Below are 14,978 nucleotides of genomic sequence, written 5' to 3'. Positions count from 1 at the left end.
ACCCTTCTTTTTCTAATTGTAGTCTTTGCTGTATATTTATATAACAAAAATTCAAGAGATTTAACCAGAACAAAGAGTCATTTGTCCCAAGTCTGTTTTCATGAAAAAAAATTTTTGGCACCTTTGAAATGGCATTTCCCCCTCCACTCCTAGTCTTCTAAACCTAGGTGCCAAGATTCAGTCCAAGCATCAGCTCAAGGTGCCCTGAACCTTTTTCCCTTGTAGTTGTCTGTGAAGTAGGATGGCAGCATAGGTGACTTTCTTTTCCATTTTGCTCTAGTTATCACTACAGTATTCCTGAGAATATCATAACTATCAGAGTTGAGTTATTCTGTGAGTAGGTAGGAATTTAAGACTGAAACATACAGAAATGCCAAGGAAAGAAATAGAAATTTAGGAGCAACTTTAGTGGAGGGAAGAGTTGAATTAATCTGTCATACAGTAGCTTCAGGGTACCATGACTAAAATACCATGGAACATTCTTGGGACAAGGTCACAGGTCTCCAAAAGAGACCATGTTAGAGCATAAGGCAGTACACATAGCTCTATTTAGTGGTGCTTCAAGCTGTTCTTATTCCTTGCCCCACCTTTCCACATGGTTGCCAAATAACTGCTGCAATTCCCATCAACCCCTTTCAATTTGAGTTCTCACAATGGCCCTCTCCTTAGTCGTAATGTTTTTGCCACTTGACTTGGTTCCTGAACTGGCCCTACTGCTCTTTCTTCTTTTGCTTTGGTATAAATAGCAGGAGGAAGATTTTCACCTACTAAATAATGTAATGTATGACACAAGTCAGTTAATATTAGTGTGTTCTATGATGAAAGGGATGGCATTTAAATGAGTAACTTGAAGTGTTAGAGTGTTAGAGTGTTAGAGTAACTTGAAGGAAAGCTTAGATGCAACAAGAGTTAGATTTCAATTAGAGTGTGAGAATTAATATTTAAATTGGCTCAGTCTTCCTGTGGCATCATCCTGATGTTCAAAAAGAGGCTGAATATATACACTGTGGACAACCTAGGGTCAGAGGTATACTACAGGTCTATTGTATCATTAGGAGAGTTAAGGGTGTTGAACCACAGAGATGGCTGTACTAAGTATTATCCTCTTGGAATCTTGCTGTATGTTGGTTGATAAAATACACATTCTATTCCCCTCACTCTTCCCCTGCTTTTTTCTTTACCTGATGCTATTGTAGCAGCTGTAAAACCTAAAAATTCAATTTCCTAGCCTCACTTAAAACTAAGGTGGTCACAAGTCCAGGTGTGGTGGTGCATACCTGCAATCCCAGTATTTGGGGGACTGAGGCAGGAGGATGCAAGTCACTTAGTGAGCTAAAGACCATCCTGAGCAAAGTAGCAATACTCCAATCTCAAGAAACCAAAAAAACCCAAAGTAAACAAACAAACAAAGTGGCCATGTGATATGGTTCTGGCCAATGAAGTATGAGCAGATGTAACTTGGTTCTATTACTTCTCTTGTTTTCTTCTGATGTATCATTTTGAGGTCTAAAAGCACTTTGCCATTTGTACCATGAGGCATCAGATAAGAAAACAAATGAGAATATGACAAGGATGGCAGACTAGAAAGGTAGAAAGTGTCTAAGTATCCAACAACACTATAAATTTCAGCCCAGAACTGCCTCCTCTGGGGCTTGGGTCAGGTGACCCTCTAAACCTGTTTCTTTAAGTCAGTGCTTCTGGTCATTTTCATGTCTCAACATACATAGTTATATGCCACATGTGGACAGGTGGGCAATGCTGCACAGGACTGAAGATAATTTCCCATGCCTCAAGTGGTCACCTCCAGACTAAACAACCAACATCGCAGTTTACTTTTAACTATTTGCAGCTCTCAGATAATTCTGATTGAAGCAACTTCTACTTGTGGTTTCTCTTCTCTGGGACTGAACACCTTATGGACACACAGGAGTTTGAAGTGAGTCATGGGAGCTACGAAGGTAACTTAACCTGAGAAAGAGAGAATGATTCTAGAATCTTGTTAAAGGCAAACAGCTTTGTGAGCTAATTGTGGGAAATGTGGCAAGTTAAAAAGAAATTCTGATAAAACAGAGGGATTAAAAAAAAAATAAAAATTAAAAAAAAAAAACCAGAGGTATTGCTGACTTAATCAACCTGAGGATTGGGCATTGTGATGAATAGATCATGAGTTGGCAGAATCAACATAATAACAATGGCTATACTACCAAAAGGAATCTATATGTTCAACACAATTCTCATCAAAATCCCAATGTCATTCATCACAGAGACTGAGAAATCAACCCTAAAGTTTATCTGGAAACACAAAAGACTGCAAATAGCCAAGGCAATACTCAGCAAAAAGAAAAATGCTGGAGGTGTGACAATACCCAACCAACTTCAAACTATACTACCGAGCTGTAGCAATAAAAACAGCAGGGTACTGACGCAAAAACAGGTATCCAGTGGAACAGAACAGCAGATCCAGATATGAATCCAGGTAGCTACACTCACCTAATTTTTGACAAAAACGCTAAACAGATACAATGGAGAAAAAACCCACCTCTTCAACAAACGTTGCTGGGAAAGCTGGAGATCTGCCTGTAGAAAACTGAAACTAGATCCATGTTTGTCACCCTGTACAAGTATAAATCAAAGGGAATCACGGACCTTACTATAAGACCTGAAACCTTAAAGAAACTGTCAAAATATCCCTATTTGCAGATGATATTATCCTATACTTTTAAGACCCAAAAAAACTCTACTCAAAATCTCCTAGACACCATCAATAGCTATAGCAAGGTAGCAGGATATAAAATCAACATAGAAAAATCATTAGCATTTCTATACACCAACAATGAGCACACAAAAAGAATGTATGAAAACAATTCCATTTACAATAGCCTCAAAAAAAATCAAATACCTAGGTGTAAACTTAACAAAGGATGTGAATGACCTCTACAAGGAAAACTATAAACTTCTGAAGAAAGAGACTGAGGAAGACTATAGAAAGTGGAGAGATCTCCCATGCTCATGGATTGGTACAATCAACATAGTAAAAATGTCGATACTCCCAAAAGTAATCTACATGTTTAATGCAATTCCAATCAAAACCCCAATGACATTCATCAAAGAGATTGAAAAATCTACCATGAAATTTATATGGAAACAAATAGCCAAGGCAATACTCAGCAAAAAGAACAATGCTGGAGGTATCACAATACCCAACTTCAAACTATATTAGAAAGCAATAGCAATAAAAACAGCATGGTACTGGCATGCTGTTACTCTCTACTTTCTTGCTTTTTCTTTTTCTGTAGTTTGGTACTGCCTGCCCTTTCATAGTTATGTTGGGTTTCACTTTCTGTGTGCAGAATCCCTGGAAGAATCTTTGTAGTGGTGGCTTTGTGGTCACATATTGTTTTAGTTTCTGCTTATCATGGAAGACATTTATTGCTCCATGTATTTGGATGATAGTTTTGTTGGGTAGAGTATCCTAGGGTTGAAGTTATTTTCATTCAGTACCTGGATGACCTCACCCCACGCTCTTCTTGCTTTTAATGTTTCTGTTGAGAAGTCTGCTGTAATTTTGATGGGTTTACCTTTGTATGTTATTTGTTTTTTCTCTCTTACAGCCTTCAATATTCTTTCTCTAGTCTCTGTACTTGTTGTTTTAATGATAATATGTCGTGGGGTAGTTCTATTTTGGTCAGGTCTGTTTGGAGTTCTGAAGGTTTCCTGTACCTGTCTGGGCATAGTTTTCTCTAGATTTGGGAAATTTTCTGTAATTATTTTGTTGAATATGTTACGCATTCCATTTTCTTGCACCTCTTCTCCTTCTGCAGTGCCCATGATTCTCAGGTTTGGTCTTTTGATGGTGTCAGTAAGTTCTTGCATTTTCTTTCACAGGTCTTGAGTTGTTTAACTAATAGTTCTTCGATTTTTCCTTTAATTACCATTTCATCTTCAAGTTCTGAGATTCTGTCTTCTGCTTGTTCTAGTCTGCTGGCTTGGCCTTCCATTTTATTTATTTATTTTTTTGCATTTTTTTTCTTTTATTATTTATATGTGCATACAAGGCTTGGGTCATTTCTCCCCCTTGACCCCACCCCCTCCCTTACCACCCACTCTGCCCCCTCCCTCTCCTCCCCACCCCCTCAATACCCAGCAGAAACTATTTTGCCCTTATTTCTAATTTTGTTGTAGAGAGAGTATAAGCAATAATAGGAAGGAACAAGGGTTTTTACTGGTTGAGATAAGGATAGCTATACAGGGAGTTGACTCACATTAATTTCCTGTGCGTGTGTGTTACCTTCTAGGTTAATTCTTTTCTGTTTTGTTCTTTTTTCTGAGGTTTTCCATATCCTGAGTCTCTTCTCTTTTAATATTATCTATTTTCATCCTGAGTTCATTTATCTCTTTATGTATCGTGTTCTTTGTTTCACTTTGGTGTTTCTACAGTGCTTCTATGGTTTCTTTTATTTGTTCTTGTGCTTTCTCAAATTCTCTATTTTTGTTGTCTTGGAATTTCTTGAATGTCTCCTGTACATTTTGGTTGACCATATCCAGTATCATCTCTATAAAATTCTCATTGATTACTTGCAGGATTTCTTCTTTCAGAGTGTTCTTGTGGGCTTCATTGGGTTCTTTGGCATAGTTTAATCTTCATTTTGTTGGTGTCTGGATGTGGGTATCTGATTTCTTCATTTTCCTCTGGTTCCTGTACTAATTTATTATTGAGGGGAAAATGATTTCCCTCTTTTTTCTGTCTTCCCCTCATTGCCCTTGCTATTGTTACTGTTGCTATACTGTGAGTAATTCGGTGTTGTCTAGCTTGTAATAATAACAATGGTGATATCTAGAATGGAAGGGTGAGAGGAGAGGGGAAGCAAAGAAGGTAAAGAAAAAGGGAAAACAAAACAAAACAAAACAAACAAATAACCCAACCCCCCCCAAAAAAAAACAGAGCCAAAGAAATAAGCAGGGAGAGATAGTGTACTAATCAACAGTAAGCTAAACAGGCATTAGAGAGACAGAGAGAGGATAATGGAAAAAAAAAAAAAAAGACAAAAAACCCACAAGTTCAAGTGCAATAAAGTTTCAGTCTTAATAATTTTGGTGTTAGTCCTTCAGCCTCTAGTCCTGAAGACATCTCAGTGTCTGTGAAGTAGTTCTGTTGTTTTCTCATCAAAGGGGAAAAAAACAAAAAAACAACAACAACAGAAAAAATATCCCAAGTTCAAATGCAATACAGTTTTGGTTAGTCTCTCAGCATCCGGTGTTGTTGTCTCATCAAAGCAAGAGAAAAAAAAGGTGGGGGAGTCTGGAGACATCTTTGCGAATGTCTATCTGAGGCTGTGGCTCACCTGCCTCCTACTGTCAGCCATCTGCTGCTGCAGGCTTTGTTTATTTAGAGTTCTCCTGGACACATGTCCCTTTTGTTTTCTCCAGTATTCAGCCCTACTTGCCTTTTGCAATTGCTATCCTTTTTGCATGAGGAGTGGCAATCCCCCCTCTCCATTGGCGCTTTCCACAGGACAGCTGCAGTTACAAGCTTTCCCCTCTCCAAGGTTGCTGGGTGGATGCCACCACTCCTGCTTTCTCTGTCTGGCTTGTTTATTTACAGTTTTCCTGAGAGATTGCCCCTTCCCCACTCTCCAGGGCTTGGGGCACCCCACCCTCTTTGCTATGTGTCTTTTTTTATTATTATTCAGCTGCTTGTTTATTATTCAGTTTCTTTTTTTCTCTTTTTTTCCCCCTGGGTTGGGGTCACTCTATCCAAGGGGCTATGCTGATCTGGCCCAGGATTGTCTGTGGGAGTACTGTGTGCTGCTTAGCTCACCTGGTGATCTGCATCTTCCCAAGCAGTCTGGGAGCTGGCATCTGGTGGCACAGGAACCCTCCTGGTTTCTCCATTTAACATGGAGTGGGGATGCTATGTGCAGGCTGGGGGTGTTGAGGAGTCAGAGTTTTGCCTCTTCTTGGTGGTTTTTCCTGCAAGGTGTATCTCCAGTGTCTCTCCAAGATTTTACTTTAGGAAGCATGCTTTCTGCTTCCTCCCTCTAGTGGCCATCTTGGAATCTTCCTGCTTTACTCTTAACTCCTGGTCTGGTCTGGCATCTTCAATCATTGATTTCACCAGGACACAAACTCCAGATCAAGAAACCAGCACCAATATAACACATAGATAATATAGGCATCAAGGAAAGAAGTAAAAATGGAGTAGCACTTGTTCAGGGCACTTAAAATGGAGTTGGAGGACATTGTTACTGACATGTTCAGAGAAACTTCTCTGAAATATAGAAATGATTTCTGAAAATACAGTCTTGGGAGGCCATTGTTAATCAGATCTCAGACACATCTGAAGCTGAACCTCTGAACAGGGCTGCAGATACATGCCACCTCCAGATGGGGGCTGACTTTGGACTGGGCCAAAAGTTTCCCAAAATATCACTTGTTAATCTCTGTTGATCTTCTGTGCTACAGATCCCTTCCCTCAAACTACAGAGAGACTGAGGCCTCATCTAATCTCTTTCCTACAAGACAGGCTAACTTTTGCCAGCAGTAATCATAATTCTAGACTAAAATGTGACATAATTTCCAATCCTTTTTTCAGTATAAAGCTATAAATACATTCACCTTTTTGTAAAACCTGGAAGGACATTTTCAAGACTCCTTGAATCTGTGTTTGCCCAGATTTCAATCCAAACTAGCACCCAATAACTAATTTTCTTTGTTCTCCACTGGGTTGATTTTATTCTCGATGGACATAGGTGATGCACAGATGACACGTGCAGGAATTTCAGGTGCTCAGGGTTCTTGAGCCTGCACTGAGAATGGAAGCACAGACAGACTCTAACAGCAGAAGTTGGAAAGATTTTATTTGTAGAGAAGAGAAGAGAAAGACTGCATATTGGGGAATGCAAGAGGACCCGGAAACCAGTGATCCCGTGGGTCAGGGTGGGGAGTGGGGTTTTGTAGCCTTTTTTGTATTGCCTGGGGCAGAGATGTCTCTCAGGTGCAGGCAGAGGTTTCCTGGGAAGGAGAGGTGTCTCCTCGACCACTTATCACCTTTTGGGACCTCCCACAGTCTGTCCTTCAGCCCTTTATTCCCCCCTCTCAATGGTTGCCCTAACTGCTGTTAGGAATAGGAATGATGGAAGTCTATTTAGTAACTGCTTCCTTCTGACAGGGGGTGATGAAGCGGCCTGCAGTGTCAAGGCTGACCACAAGAGAAGTTGTCAAGGGGACCGCAGTAGTAGGTCATTTTCATCTCCATCAGAGTCATTTATAGCTTGATGGATTCTAGGTGAGAAGAAACAAACTTGACAAGTAAGTTTAAAATGCAAAGCCCAAATACAAGCAAGAGAATAATGGCAACTGTAGGCCCCAGAAAGGGTAGGAACCAAGTCATGGAGGGGAGCCAGGATTTTATTTGGTCTCATACTTGTATGGAAACCTGACTTTCAAGAGATTGCTCCGGGAGCCACTTAGCCTGTTGGAGAATGTAATCTGCACATTTATCTACAATGCCTGAAGTGTTGTACATGTGCACATTTATAAACATACATACCCCTCCTTGTTTGGCCAAAAGAAAATCTAGGGCCAAGTGGTGGTCCATTACCATACAGGCAAGGGACGACAAAGACGGTTGCATGTCCTTACTGGCAAGGCCTACCTGATCTGAGGTGTCCTTTACCACTTTGGATAGGTTTTTTTTTTTTACAGTTACATGATTGGCAATTACCCCATAGCTGATTCCAGACAAGGGCTGTAACTACTGCTGTTATCCCTAAAACTATTAAAGTGATCTCTCTTATTTCTATGGGAAGATGTTCTTATTGTAGTTAGCATTTCTCTTTTTTCCAAATGGCTGCATGAGCATGCAGAATCAGGAAGGCATACTTAGAATCTGTATAGATCTGGGTTTTTAAAGGGCCGATCAGTTAAGTCAGGTCAGGCATAAATACCTTCTCACATGAGTGTTCAGGATTTCCTCTGCCTCTGGTAGAAGGGATGCAGGATTTAGGCTCTGACAGGTCCTTAAAGTTGTCTCTGTCCTGCCCAGAAGCTGGGCCTGGTATTTAAGTAGATGGCTGTTAGATAGCTGAAGTTCTCCTTTGAGTTTAAAATTCCCCCTAGGTCATGTGGGGTATAAACTGTTAGGGGGTGGTTTAGGATAAGTTTTTGAGCTTCAGGCACTAGAAGGCACTACGGCCATTGCTCTGAGGCATCCTGGCCATCCCTTGGCTACCTGATATAACTCTTTGCTTAAGTAACCTACTGGCTGGGGAGTGATGTCCTGGAGCTGAGTCACCATGCCCAAGGCCAGTCCTCCCTTTTCATAGACATAATTGAAACTTGTCTTGTATTGGGAGACCCAGGAAGGGAGCTGTTATAAGAGCCTATTTGAACTGGTGGAATGTATTTTCTGACTTGTCATCCCATTCACTAAAGGGCTGGGTATCCTTCTGTGCTTCCTTAAGGATTTGATATAAAGGCCTGGCTAGGTCTGCATATCCCAGGATCCAAATTCGACAGTATCCTGTGACCCCCCAAAAAGGCCCTCAATTGCTTTAGAATTTTAGGTAGAGGAAATGTCAGGATTGGACAGATTCTACCTTCTCCTAGAGACCTCATTTCTTTCTCCAGGACAAGACCTAAATATGTAACCTTAGACTGACACAATTGGGCTTTTCTTTAGAGATTTTATAACCTCTATCTGTTAAGAAGTTTAGTAAGGATCCAGTAACTTGTGAAATGACAGGCTCACTTGGTCTACAGAGCAGGAGGTCATCTACATATTGTAGCAGAGTAGCTTGTGGATATTGCCATTCTGCCAAATCTTGGGTTAGAGCTAACCCAAGGAGGTGGGGGCTGTCTCTGAATCCCTGTGGGAGGACAGTCCAAGTGACCTGTCCAGACTTTCTTGTGGGGTCCTCAAAGGTAAAGATAGGTTGACTTTTAGGGTGTAAGGGAATGCAAAAGAAGGCATCTTTTAAATCCAGGACAGAGTAGTAAGTGGTACCTGGAGGTATTTGGGCTAAAAGCATATAGGGATTTGGAACTACAGGGTGGAGAGGCACTACTGTTTCATTGATCAGGCAGAGATCCTGGACTAGCCTCCATTTGTTAGGTCCCCTCCTGACACCAAGAATAGGAGTATTATATGGGCTGGAGCATTCTATTAGCAGTCCCTGTCTCTTTAAGTCTTTGATTATGGGAATTAGCCCCTCCTTAACTTCTGGCTTTAAAGGATATTGTTTTTGATGGGGAAACCAGGAGGGGTCCTTGAGATGAATTAGGACTGGCACAGCTGTTTGTGCCCATTCCACCATCCATCCACACTGTGGGGTCTACTTGTTCCTCTATTAGAGGAAAGCAAAATTACTCTCCTGGAGGTAAAAGGAGCTGTACCCCCAATTTAGATAGAAAGTCTCACCTTAGCAGAGGAGTAGGGGTTCTGGGACAATTAAAAAGGAGTTATAGAAGTGGAAATCTCCCCAGGATCAAGCTAAAGGCTGAGTGAAATAACGCTCTGGAGTCTGGCCTGATATGCCTTGAACAGTAATTTTCTTGGAGGACCTGGGTCCTGGAGAGAAAGGAATAGCTGCGATGCTGGCTTAGTATCAATAAGGAAGCTGACCTTGTGCTTTTCAATTGTGAGTAAAATCCAGGGCTCCCCTGCTTTTATGGTAGTCACAGGAGCCTGAGTGGGAGGCCCTTGGACCTGTCATTGGGTGGGAGGCTCTGGCCTTGGTTACCCGGGGAACCGGGGACAGTGTGCCTTCCAATGTTTTCCCTGACAAATGGGGTAGGGTCCCAGAGGTAGCTTTCTCTGAGGACACTCCCTCCTAAAATGGCCTGCCTATCTACATTGAAAGCAGGTCCTCGGGTTTGGACTTTGCCCTGGGGAAGCCTCTCTGAGTGCTGCAATCAGAGCCTCCTGCTGCTTATCCTTCTTCTTTTCCTTTTCCAGGTCTTTTTTTTCTTTTTTCTGAGTCCCTATTATAGTATACAGATGTGGCTACATGGACCAATTGGTCCAGATCTCTGCTCTCTTCAGCCACCAGTTTCTGAAGCTTTTTACAGATATCTGGTGCTGACTGTGTTAGAAATTTATCTTTTAGGATGATTTCCTCTCCCTGTGACTCTGGTGTAATGTTGGTATGCTTTGTAAAGCATCCTTAAATCTCTATAGGAAAACTACTGGGGTTTCTAAGGGGCCTTCCTGTACCGCTGTGACTTGGGAGTAATTAAGAGGTTTTACCTTGGCTTTCCTTAGGCCCTCAAGAATGCAGGGGATGAAATGGTTACGGCTCCATTCATCCTTGTCATTTTCAAGGTCCCACTTAGGGTTATACCTAGGTACTGCCTGATCTCCTGTTGGAATTGGGAATCAAGGTTCCCTTTTATGTATCAAATGCCTTCGTCTCTCTTCTCCCTACCCCTCCTCCTGTGAAGGCCCAGTCTGAGACAGGCCTGTAGGGCTGCTTTTAGCTAAGTGATAATTGTCTCCAGCTGTGACTGCCTGATCTAGAACCTGCTGTTTCTCCAGAGACGTGAGGATATGAGATAGCAATAGCATTACATCTTTCCAGTTCAGCTCAAAGTTTTGGCTGACTTCTCTAAATGTCTGGATGTATTGATTGGGGTTTTCTGTGTAATTTCCTAAATCCTTTTTTTATTTCTTTAAGTTCACTCACTCTAAAAGGAACATTAGCCCTATCCCCTCCATGAATTAATTGGAGGGGTAGAGTCCTGTGGGACAGCTGAGGTAGCTGGGTAAGAGGGGAGAGGAGGAGGTGATGGAACATCAAATGGGTTTTTTGGTTCAAGGAATTTTGGGGGCTTTTTGCAAAGGGTTACCATGGTCTGGGTTTCTAGCCTGCATTTGTTCAGCCATTCTGGGTGGTGTCAGGAAAAACAACAGTTGAATATATGGAACTTCAGTCCACTTTCCCTCCTTTTTACAGAACATATCTAATTGAAGAATGGTATTATAATTAATGCTCCCTCCTTCTGGCCATCTTTCCTCTTCTCCCAGAGGATACTGTGGCCAAGCCTGGGTGCAGTAAAATGTGAATTGCTTTTGCTGAAGACTTTCTGGATCAAGATCTTTCCAATGTTTTAATAAGCAGGCAAGGAGGGATCCTTCCTGGATCCTTTAGGCTTGATTTCCCATCTAAAAAGGTAAACAAGGGAAAATTGTTCACCTTAACAGAGGTTTCTTATTTCACATAGGCATCCCCAGATGAGGAGAAACTCTAGTGGGAGAGGACATCCCTCTCTCCCTTGCTTCTTCCACTGCCACTTGTGGGTAAAGTCATGGAGGATTTACAGATATCTCAAGTGCACCCACCCCCCTGAGATGATCTTTGACCATCTCTCATCTATTTTGACTTGCCTGTTTGCCCTGCAACCCAGGTAAGCCTAGTTCTCCTCTACCAGCTGAAGGTTTATAATTAAAAAAAAAAAAACTCTATCAAAGTAACCAAGGGAGCTTGCATGGCCAGAAGGAGGACCCCTGCAGAGGCATGGATGGGGACTCCTGATGAAGTAGACTTTTGTCCCCCTATATATTCTGTGAGGCATATATGCTTTTTATGAAGAGAGAGATCGAGAGCATATGGAGGCTTTTGCTCTGATAAAGGAAAAATGGAGAAGACCTGAGGTTTTTGCCTTTTTTTTTTCTTTCCCTGAGGGCAGGCTGTGGAACCTGTTTAACCAGTTAACCTGAATCTTGACAAAGACAGTTAAGCCTAAATTGCAGACTAGCACTTTCTGGTGCCTATAAGGGTTTTCCCCAAACTCCCTGAAGAAAGAAGCTTTGCTGTTTAGAGCAAAGGGGGAAGGGGCACTCATCCTGAACTGCCTGGGAAAGGGGAAGGAGAGGCTGAGTTTTGGGAGAAAAGAGAGTTTCCAGACTTAAGGCATGAGGGATTACTGGTAATCACTGCTGTCCAGGTTGATCCTGCCCCAAGGCAGTACTGGACCACCGGAAGCAAGAGGTGACCTCCATTCTTGGGCCATGGAAACCATGAAGGAAGCCTAAGAGATCTGTTGTCTGTTTGCTGTGGACATAGCTGGAGGGATCCAAGACATAGCCACCTTTGTAGCCTCAGGGAGCATCAGGAAGTTGTGTCTCCAGCCTTTGGGTGACACCGGGGAGTACCCTGGCCAGAACACCTTTTGTGGCTTGAAGACAAACTTTCCTTCCCACCAGCTGTTTTCAGACCTCCTCTTAAGCAGGTCAGAGCTTGAAAGAGAGAGTTAGAGTTTAAGGAGAGGAAAAAAGAAAAAGCCTCAGAGCACTGAAGTTGGGTTCCGCCCATGTAGCACTGGCAGTACGGTATAATCCCCTGTCTAGCATCCGAGTTTCCTCAGATTGCCTGCCGTACAGCTGTAATGGGCTTGGAGCTTTTCTTCAGTTTCCCAAGGGAGAAACCCTCCTTAACAAGACAGAGAGAGAGAGAGGGGAAAGGTAGACCTGAGAGTTCCACTGTAGCTAGGCTGTGGTGGTGGTGGTGGGGGGTCTGTCCTGGAAAATAGACTCCACTGGAGTGCTGGATACTCATGTTCACATTCCTAGGCAGTCTTTCCCAGTTTGGCACAACATATACCTACCTCAGGTGATGGCTGGTCCCTTTGTGTGTTGCCAAATATGATGCATGGATGACACGTGCAGGAATTTCAGGTGCTCAGGGTTCTTGAGCCTGCTCTGAAAATGAAAGTACAGACAGACTCTAACAGCAGAGGTTGGAAAGATTTTATTTATAGAGAAGAGAAGAGAAAGACTGCATGTTGGGGAATGCAGGGGGACCTGGAAACCTGTGATCCTGTGGGTCAGGGTGGGGAGTGGGGTTTTATAGCCTTTTTTGTATTGCCTGGGGGCAGAGATGTCTCTCAAGTGCAGACAGAGGTTTCCTGGGAAGGAGAGGTGTTTCCTTGACCACTTATCACCTTTTGGGACCTCCTGGAGTCCGTCCTTCAGTCCTTCATAGGTTTATAGGTAATTTCACTGTTGAACCCATAATAGGTACCTGATATCATTCAGTCTATACATGTATTAACTCATATAACCCTCATAGAAACCAAACCAGTTTTGTGTTAAACCAGCATTGAACATTATGTTTTATTGTGTAAGAGACAAAATGTACTGGACAATAGGGAAAACATTCATTAATGAACAACATCAAACACCTCAAAGAACAGGGAAGAACTGGGGGTTTTCTAGTGGCAGATCAACAGGAAGCGATATAGGGCTATGAGGAAGGATGCAGATACCTTGAGACATTTGAGGACAGCATTGTGATTTATAGTTAGTCATTTCCTCAAACACAAAAGCATGCAGAGTTTTTGTTTGTTTCTTTTTTTTTTTTTTAACTATCACTGACTGTTTAGAACCCAGGGATCAGATAAAAATTCAACACTGTCAGGCCATGGAAGAGTGAGAGGAGCATGTAAATGGAGAAAACGTCAAAACTCTGTACCCCTAATTCAAACTAATTTGACATGAATTGAAGCAAGGCCTCATGCTATCTAAAATGATCTTCCATTATATTTCAGGAGAGTAGAACCTTAGGGTCAGCACTATATTTGGTTTTTTTTTTCTTTCCCATGTTGAGGATCTGAGGCAAGCTAGAAATAGAAAAGATTGGGATTGTAAACATATATGACTTAACAGATTGTACTGCAGATTGAACTCTCTCTCTTTCTCTCTGAATCTCCTCTTCTATTGCAAAAAAAAAAAAATTTAACAGCTGGACAGTGCTCCTTTCCAATTCCAAATATGTGCAGAATGATCCCTTAGACCAGGGACCAACCAAATCCTTCCCCACTCATGGATTACTGGTGATCAAGAACTACCTAAGTCTTTCCCCTCCCATGGGTTATCCTGGTTTAAAAAAACACCTTTAAGTAGAACTTTTTCTGTTGTGGGCTTCTGCTTTCCACCTGGTCCACCTGGTCCACCTAGTCAGATGAGGCCACCTTTGCTTCTTGTTATGCCTTCCCTTTACCTTCAATAAACTCTACTACCTCCCTTACTATATTCATGTGTCTTGGCTGGATGATTCCATGCTAGACACAAAGAATATGGAAATCTTCTGATCAGAGACTACATGACCCTACAACAGATCTAACCAAAGTCCTCACACATATTAAGCATGCTTGCCACCACTGAACTGCAACCCTTGCCCCCAGTGCTACATCTGAAGAGATACTAAATATCTGACATATAATTGAGGAGTGATCATTTATGATACAAAGTGATTAGTTAAACTTTTAAAGAAAGTTTTCCAATGATGTATTTTTGGTGTCAACACTGAGAAGCCACCAAGATTAACAATAAGAAAATTAAGATTGCTCTCTGAGAAAGTTGCTCTCAGTATCTACAAAACAAATCAAAACAAAATAATAGGATCTGTGTCTATCTAGGTCACAGGTCATCCTCTGTGCAACAAATAGTGCTTCATCTAGAGTAGGTACTCACCTATTTGTCTAAGTTAGTGACTTTGTAGGAATAAACTTGGAGACTGCGTAGAACTACAGGACTAAAGAGTTTGGGAATACCCCAAACTCCAATCAGAATAACCTGCATGTGATTCCAAGAGGCAGATCTGGAATGTGACTACAATTTAATAACACCTTTAACAGTGGAATTTTGCCTTACTGAGAGAGACTATGTAAACAAAAAGTAAGTTCTATTTGGAGTGGAGAAACCCAAAAAAGCAAAGTTGCTGATATAAGCATTGTCAAAGCAGGGAATGTGATTCAGACTGTTGAAAATGGCCTGGGGTGGTGGGAAATTCCAGACTTAACCTGATTCCCTTAACCATTTAAATTCTATAACTAATGTTCCTATTCGAATTCTATGCCTATTAAGCAATATTGTGATTCTAATTTGGCACCCCGTGGCTGTCAGAGAAACAAATCTTGGATGCAGTGAGATTTGTATTGTCTATACTAACCATGGCAAAATTGAGCTGCAACCATGCATT

Source organism: Castor canadensis, chromosome 9 (assembly GCF_047511655.1).
Source record: "Castor canadensis chromosome 9, mCasCan1.hap1v2, whole genome shotgun sequence".
Lineage (NCBI taxonomy): Eukaryota > Metazoa > Chordata > Mammalia > Rodentia > Castoridae > Castor > Castor canadensis.
The sequence above is the reverse complement of the archived record's forward strand: the minus strand, read 5'-3'. Positions refer to the sequence as shown.